This window comes from Pygoscelis adeliae, unplaced genomic scaffold (genome assembly GCF_000699105.1).
Source record: "Pygoscelis adeliae isolate BGI_AS28 unplaced genomic scaffold, ASM69910v1 Scaffold134, whole genome shotgun sequence".
Taxonomy (NCBI): Eukaryota; Metazoa; Chordata; class Aves; order Sphenisciformes; family Spheniscidae; genus Pygoscelis; species Pygoscelis adeliae.
In genome coordinates this window covers 2140298-2147519 of record NW_008824716.1, presented here as the reverse complement: position 1 = coordinate 2147519, position 7222 = coordinate 2140298, and the positions used below count along the sequence as shown (strand labels likewise).

Here is a 7222-nt window from a genome sequence, read left to right as displayed (position 1 = left end):
TATCTACTCAAATCACTGGTTCTTCAGATCCTAAACAGGCAGAGCTTTCAAAAGAAGTTATTTCAGTCGAAACCAAAACAGAAAAGAATCATAAACCACACAAAGAGAACGTCTTTTCAAGGAGACTCTCCCGCTGTTTGCTTACTCTGGCTCTCCAGTTCATCAGCACAGTGAAAAGACCAGGACGTGGTCTTTACTGCTTTACAAACAAAACCCAACATTCTCAAATATTTCATTTGCCTACAGACAGCTGCACGTACATGTGGTAATTTCAAAATGCCACAACCACTACAGCAGAATGCTGCATTGTATTTCTACAGTCTTCAAATTTTCATAAGTAGGCTTTATTTTTTACAGTTCACTAAATCAGACTGCAGTTTTCTGAATTTTACGATTTAGTTCACAGCAAGAATGAAAGCTCAAAAGAACATAAAAGTTATTTTCATTTCAGAAATTGCTTTGGTACATTGACTGTAGGGCTCTCTTCTAATGCACAGTCTATTTGTAAAGAAAAATCAAAACTGCTTTTTAAAACGATGCTAAGGCTGCATTGCTTTATGAAGCTGAATAACTGCTATCAGTGGTCTTAGTGATAATTCTGGAAGTAAAGCATCCAACATCCAATGTATTAGATCTACAATTTATTTATTTGCTGGTACAATTTAGCAGAAATGACCAGAATGATTCATAGTATTTGGAAAGTGGTTTCTAACTTAAATCTAACAAACTTCATAAAATTTGTTGTGTGTCAGTTGATAGTGAAGAACTTCAACATTGTACAGCTCATGTTTTAAGCTTCCAAATTTTGTTAGAATTATTAGTGAGTTGCATTATAATTCTCAAGAAGCTGCTTAGGATCCATTAAGGCAGCAAAACATTTGGTTCCTTACTATTCTGCAAATTTATGTGCTTGGTAAGATCTGACTGCATTTGGACAGTAATCCGCATTACGTACTGCAAATACATTCAACTACATCATCAATATAAAGCTTCTTTTCATCCAGATAAATCAGGTTCTATCCAAACAGTTTTGTATGAGCACTCAGAGAGAAATTCAGTAGAATTAACTGTACAACTTATACCATCAATACATATCTCAGGTAAAATTCTGTCTTTACAGAACTACCTCAGAACATATGTGCTATTTCAATCTTAATTAAATGATCAGAATAAAGCTTAGAAGGGGTCTGCATGGTACATAGATCTTGAGTTCTTCTCAGCTAAAGAAATAGTGAAATTTCAACTATTTGTCATAATCACATAAGATTCAAAGATACAGCTTACAATGAAAAGTAGTTTGACGTAAGATTCTTTCAAGCATCAATGACTGAAAAAATTCTAATAATATGAAGCAATAAAAGCAGAGTTTAAAGCTACAAGAAAGTTAGAACCTACTATTCAACAGGTAGCACGTGTGCATGTATACACATATTTACGTTTAAAATACTCATACGCATCTTTCAGTACTTTTTGTTTAAACTACTTTCCTGTACCTTCTAGAAATGTTTCTATTTCTGTAATATAAATATTCCTAAAAAGAAAATATTTACCTAAAATTATTTAGAAAATGACTATTGAAACTGATGATTTATTTTTTTTCCTCCCCTTCAACATTTTTGTCACAGATCATAAAAAACATAATAGGCAAATCTGTAATTTGGCCTTCAGCAACTTTAGAAAATAAACACAGAAAACACAGTCAAAACCTATTTGGAATTTCACTGTACAATAATTAGCTGAAAATTTTAACATGTTTCACTAACGCTAGCCTAAAATCTAACTTAGAGGCCCAATCCTGTCTGCTTTTGGGAAAATATAAGTTTTACTTTTACTTTATTAGAAACAATATTAGAACCAAAATCAATTCAAAATGAATAAAAATCATGATACATTAATATTATGTTAACTAACAATGGAGGCTCAGTAAAAAGAATACAAGGCAAAGAATAGAATAGTGCACTGTGGTTTTATTGATGGCAGCAATGACAATTTGCCTCTTTCATACGTAAAAAGTATTCAGCTTCATATAACTAAGAACTTTAAAAAAGTCTCTTGTGGTGTCAGGTCCAAATTCCTTCTGCTCACACGAGCTTTCTTTGTTCCATCCTGTTGCTTGGAAAAAGCCAGAATTTCTTCTAGAAGTCTTCAGCAAGTTGGAGCTGCCAGTGAATTTCCCCCCCACCCCGAGAAGGTTTCTAAATGAAAAAAATAAAATACGATAGATAAGCATAAAAACTCTCTGCTCTTTGTGCAACATACGCTTCACTGTTATTTCATTTTCTTCCTCCAAAGAGTGGATATCTGCTTTTCAGTACTTACAGAGATGTAAGTCTTTAAAAGAATAAATCAGAAGGTTGCACTTCAATGCAATAAATATGATTGGTATAATACAAGGAAAGAACATTTTCTGGCAATAACTTCTCACAAAAGTGCAGTTCCTCCATTGGTAAGGACTTCAATACAGATTTTATGGCAAGTGTGACAAGGTGTAGACTAATTCTGTCATGGAGCAAAGGAAGACCCAAGAAACAGATAATGACCAGGCACTCATAGGTTCACACTCTTAAATTCTTTCAAGCTCAACAATCCTTGCAAACACTCATTTCTGATTACTTTTTCCCCTTCTCTTTCATACTATCATGACATTCTATACAGGAAGCGTAAGCTCAGGATGTATTTTTATTATCGTTAGATTCTACTTCTTATAACTTGATTCTCTAGGAGGAATATCTTATTTTACAGACCTGTTAAAGCTAGTATTTGACTCATACCCTAAAACAACCTAAAGTGGGTTCAAGGGCCCTCAATGCAGTGCTCTGATAAAATTCTGAGTTATGTTCTCTATCTCACACTGCTGGATATTAATAAATTATCATTTCTAGGTCAACTGCAACCACAGTGAGGTACTACCTACCTCATACTTCTGTTTACTTCACCTTAACATGACCACTGTATCGCTATTGTCTTCATAATAAACACCAAGTCAAGACTTCCTGCAAGCCTGCAACAATTGTTCTTAATACCCGAAGCGTAGAACAGTGTGGCAAGAAGCTCTTCAGAAGGATAGAATCATAGAATGGTTTGGGTTGGAAGGGACCTCTAAAGGTCCTCTAGTCCAACCCCCCTGCCATGGGCAGGGACATCTTCAGCTAGATCAGGTTGCTCAGAACCCCGTCCAACCTGACCTTGAATGTTTCCAGGGATGGGGCATCTACCACTTCTCTGGGCAATCTGTTCCAGTGTTTCACCACCCTCAGCGTAAAAAATTTCTTCCTTATATCTAGTCTGAATCTACCCTCTTTTAGTTTAAAACCATTACCCCTTGCCCTATTGCTACAGGCCTTACTAAAAGGTCTGTCCCCATCTTTCTCATAAGCCCCCTTTAAGTATTGAAAGGCCACAATAAGGTCCCTCCGAAGCCTTCTCTTCTCCAGGCTGAACAACCCCATGGATCCAAATTCCACTTTTAAAAAACAACTCAGGATTTTAAAAACTTAAGCCTCCTCACATTTGAAGACCCCATTACACTGTAGACATAGATTATGAGCTGATATTTGTCAATACTAATTCCAGATTTGCAAGGGCAACTTCAACACCTAATGAGTATGCTGAAAACTAATCCAGGAAGCAGTATAGCTTCATTTCTGCATTGTTGTATTGGTGCTAGTAAGTTCTCCATGTCAAGTGATGTAACATTATACAGATAGGTCTAAGAGCTTTTGGGTCTGAGGTGATGTGTCTACTGTATGGACCTAATGTTTCATCTTTGATACGCCCCTATCGTACTCAATACAAATATGGCCAGCAAACTTCACTTTTAGAATTGTCTAAGTTGCCTTTGAAAATAAGGCACCGTGGCATTTTAAATGTTAAATACTACAGTATTAAGATTCTACAGAATTTACCAATTTATAATATAAAATAATCATCAACAAGGGATCTCTATCTCTTTTCAGGAAAAAAAAAAAATTACTTTACATAATACAGAGGTACTCCCTCTCAGGAAGTAAAGGCGTCATTAATCAATGATCTGGTGAAGAAGTAAAGCATCCTTCAGTGGAAACTTTTGGTAAAATTATGTCTCACTGGATCCCTTTAAACTTCCCCTGATAAATCATGTCTTCATCTAACAGGTTATCAAAAACTTGAAATAAGAATATGCTATGCTCTTAAAAGCTCTAAGGAATAAAAAGGAAGAAAAAATGTATAGAAATCCACTTCTAGGAACTGACATTCCATATTCCTGAACTTTTACGTGTCAAGACATTAAAGCTACACTGTTGTACCAGTCTGGGTAAGCTGAAAGCAATTTAGAAAAAGACTGTGTGTGATTTTCTGCCTACATTTAAAATCAGAGAAGAACTGATTACATCCACCACTTATTTTTGGAAAAGCTTTATAGATTTTCATTACTGGTTTCTTTCTAATTCCACTGTCTTCAATCAGTACCTCATTAGGTCAAGTGTAATGCATTTCAAAATGCAATCTAAGTATAAGATATATGGTAGCATGAGATGTACTATGGGGAGGTATAAGCCATACCTGATAAATATGTCCACCACAGTATCACAATAAACACCTCCTCACATCACTTTACTTATCAAACAAGGCAAATGAGTGCAGCTACACCAGATTCTACACAAGCTTCAGAAAGCAAATCTAGCAGGCGAAAGCTTGTCTGTACTACACAGAAAAAGCTTCTCGATACAGCACTACAGTATTTTTATCCTCAAAAGTTTGGCAATAGAGTGTTCTTAAACTGAGAAGAATTTCCACTTTTTGACACTATCCAGAGATGACTGCAAATGTGACACTCTTGAAGAGAAAGGAACAAGATGTTCAGTTTTCCAAATATTCACTAGAACACAGTGGCAGAGAAAAAAAATCCATATTACAAATTCTAGACAAAATAAAGGATTGTTTTGACTGGAACTAATACAGGAGCTAACTATGCTTAAGTAGCACCACCTAACCTCTACATAGAAGGCATCTCTTGTCTCTCTATTTTCTTCTTCTACCTGAGGATCCTAGTGTTTCAAGAATCTAAGACCAATTTCCTATCTTGACAACTTCTTTTTGGTGTTAACATCCAATAGCTGCTACATTATTTTATGTTGAAATATAGTTGAGCTTAATACTGGAAATTTTCCAAATACAAACATAAATCTGATAAAGCAGCTAATTAAAATAGCTAGACTTAGAAAATCATTGTAATATAAAGCACACAAATATTCTAATTGACTACATTTTAGCCATTTAGAGATAGTTTCCACTTAATTAAAGTTCAAGACAATTCAGTTACAGCAGCCAATGGAGATGGCATTGAATGTTTTGATCTAGAGGGAATGAATCTTCCTACCAAGCAGTAAGTTGTATTTTCTCATAATGAATTGCTGTTTACAATGATGACTATTTAAGGTACATATAACTCCTACAATATTTGCTATTTTATTGTAGAAGATAAACTGCATAATATTTCAACAGAATTAGATTTACAAAAGTAGCCAAAATTTACCAGGTTTAAGCTGCCACTGATTGTATGTTGCACTGGGTTAGTAAGTTCAGTTTTGGATGATGAATTGGCACTATCTAACTTGAGCAGATGTTGAAGTAAACAGTCCTGGGCCAAAAGAGGACACGGGAAATACCTCATTTCATCAACTGAGGAAGAGAGTTTTAATTTATGATGAAGAAAAAGTAGGATATATCTGGAAGTATTGTCAATAAAAGATGTACTTTTTAAGGCAAAGTAAGTAGTCGCTGAAAAATTATATTCAGCTTCATGACACGTTTTCCAAAATATATCTTGGGTTTTTTCTTCCTGAATGAGAAGAGTCCATTGCTACTTGTTCACAAATGCTTTTAGGTTTATTTATCTGACACTATTTACCACCTGATTCTAACCCCTTTATTTAGAGATGTCTGACAGAAAACAATAGTGTTTGAACAAGGTCAGGGAAAGGGTTTATTTTTTAACTGTTTATTTTTTATGGCAGGTAGGTTTTGATACTGAGCTTGCTGTCCATTTAAATTGGTGTCATGTTAGAATCTTCAAAAGCAAGGTATAAGAAAACCTGCAAGGAACAACCACCTGTGCCTTCGAGAGGTTGTTCCTTACTTGCCAACAATTCATCCGCTCTTCTTGAGATACAGGAGTTACTATCACAATCTCTGGACGTCTGTTTTCCCCCCTCTCCCAGCTGACCAAAGCCAAATACAGTTTTCCAGATTTATACTGTAAAATTAAAGAAATACCAAAAATATTACCTAAAGACACAAAAAAACCCTTCCTGGTTTTGACTGCTGCCTATACTGAACACGTCATTCAGCTGATCACACTGACACTCTTCTGAGCCAGCTCAGCTGGTTTAGAACTCAGCTCAGTGCATAGGCCAGAATTATTTCTGCATAAATTATCTCATGACATGTTTATTGATAGTAATTGATACACTTATTTAAAATAGAAAATCAAATTATATGGGCAAAAATAGAATAATTATCACCTTGGCAAGAGTCAGGAATAAATTTTGCTCTTATATTGCAGTAATCCCCCAAATGAAAAAGGTATTTTAGCATATGATCAAAATAGTAAAATCATACGTTACTGCATGTCAGAAATATCAAAAGCTGCAGAGATCAGCAGCACCTATCAAGCCAACTGAAGGTGAAGGACTGGGGCAAGGAAAGGAACTAAAAAGAGCTCAGTAAAAATAAACTGGCTAGTAGGATGGGGGAAAAAAAATTAGATTCAAGACAAAGATACATTGTACATGTACAGCAAATAGCATGCAACTTTACAAAGCTTGCTTTATTCAGGATAGACTTTTAATCAATGTTTGAAAATTAAGGATTTAGAAGATCCACAATTAAAATGAAAGCAGTACAGCATACTTGATTTGTTTAGTAAAAGAATTGTAACTGGTTTATCTGGCTGGCCTTTTTAGATTTCTGAATGTACATGTCAGGTATATTTTCTGAGGTTCATATAGAATCCCTTAATTTTTGCTAATTAATTAAAGCATAGGTGCAAATATATCCTCAAGATTCAGAGCATGGTAAATATTCTTAGGCCTTACACCTCCCCATTCAATCAGCTCACAGATTTTAGATTTTACTGTTGCAAATTCTCCTTTCCACGCTAAGCAAAACAATAGAAAGACTATTTATTTACATAAATGGCTCATAAAAAGTAGAACATGGGACCTTTGGACAGAGACAGACA

The 7222-nt window shown here is 35.0% G+C and overlaps 1 protein-coding gene across 1 annotated transcript in view; it reads right to left on the bottom strand.

Annotated features, from left to right (window-relative positions):
* Positions 1–1952: 1952 nt before the first annotated feature.
* TDRD3 (tudor domain containing 3) overlaps positions 1953–7222 on the bottom strand; it is a 70261-nt gene continuing 64991 nt past the window's right edge. The window contains exon 13 of the mRNA XM_009323205.1: positions 1953–2195. The gene's annotated coding sequence lies outside the window, so the exon portion shown is untranslated. The remainder of the gene's footprint in view (positions 2196–7222) is intronic.